The sequence below is a fragment of the Suricata suricatta genome, chromosome 11 (assembly GCF_006229205.1).
Source record: "Suricata suricatta isolate VVHF042 chromosome 11, meerkat_22Aug2017_6uvM2_HiC, whole genome shotgun sequence".
Taxonomy (NCBI): domain Eukaryota; kingdom Metazoa; phylum Chordata; class Mammalia; order Carnivora; family Herpestidae; genus Suricata; species Suricata suricatta.
In genome coordinates, this window is record NC_043710.1 from 14,514,851 (window position 1) to 14,516,383 (window position 1,533).

A 1,533-nucleotide genomic window follows, 5' to 3' on the forward strand; every position below is an offset into this window, starting at 1 on the left:
AAACATGGGCAGATGAGGGATGTAACATGGAAGGACTTGTCAGCCATATTAAGGACCTTGGGGTTTGTCCTACCGGTTATGGGAAGCAGGAGGTGTCCTGGTCAGTTTGTGCTTCTGACAAGACATTCTGGTCAATCTCTAGACACTGCAGTATCCAAGTCATAGAAACTGCAAGGTACAGGGGCGCCTGGGTGGCTCAGTCTGTTGGGCTTCCGACTTCGGCTCAGGTCAGATCTCACATTCGTGGGTTCGAGCCCCGCATCAGGCTCTGTGCTGACAGCTAGCTCAGAGCCTGGAGCCTGCTTCTGGTTCTGTGTCTCCTTCTCTCTCTCTGCCCCTCACCCTCTCATGCTCTGTCTCTCTCTGTATCAAAAATAAATAAAAACATTAAAAAAAGTTAACAAACAAACAAACAAACAAACAAAAAAGAAACTGCAAGGTACAAAGGCCAGCCACACATGTAGCTCTGAAGTTTCTAGTAGCCACATTAAAAAAGGAAAAGGATGTAAGCGATGAATTATGGGAATCTACCCCTAAAACCAAGAGCACACTATATACATGTATGTTAGCCAACTTGCCAATAAATTATATTTTAAAAAATAAATAAAATAGGAAAAGAAATAAAAAAAATTTAAAAAGCCAGTAATACCTTCCAAATTCTCCCTCTTTTCCTCTCACCCTTCTGCTCTTCCTTCTTCCAATACTTCCTCCTCCTCTCTTCCTCCCTCCCTCTCATCCATTCTTTCTTCCTTCTTTTTCTTCTTTCTACACATTGTGTATTAAGTATATACTAGAGTCCATGACTGATGGATATAAAGTTGAACGAGGGAGTCACAACCCCTATCCTCCTGGAGCCTGAGTCTAAAGACATTCCTTAAAGGGTTTCAAACACTGAGGTGTTTTATCCTTGGGTCCAGCCCTAATTTTTGTTATTTTAAATTGTTCTTATAATTTCAACTTGGGAAGGAATGGCATGGGATTTAAAGATTTTTTTTCTCAAACCATCTTTTCTTAGAGAAATCCCATTTTATTTTCCATGATAATTATGTTCCTGGACTTGCATCATGTCATGGTATCTTTATTAATTTGGTACTTCTCTGACCTTAACTTCCTGGTCCACTTTCTGCTGCTATAATTTCCTGTCTTCTAAAAGCCCTTGTAAACCTAGGTTCTATCCTTGGCTTGTTCTTCTCATCACATGCATTATTGGGTAATGTAATCTACTCTCCTAGTTTCAACTAACACTTATACACTAATGTTCACCATATTTAGATCTCCAACTTGACTTTCCTCTGATTTTCATTTTGTTTGGCCATCCTATTTGGTATCTTTCCTTATACATCTTATGGGGACTTCAACTGATTGCATAAGGTATTTAATCTGAGCTCCTTAACATACCATGGCTGCCAGTATGTACGTCTCCATCACGATTTTCTGTAGCTTTCTGATTCAAAATATATGTCCTATACATCCTGAATTTCTTCAGACCAAAAGTAATGATAGCTATTATTATCCAATCCCATATTTGTTAGT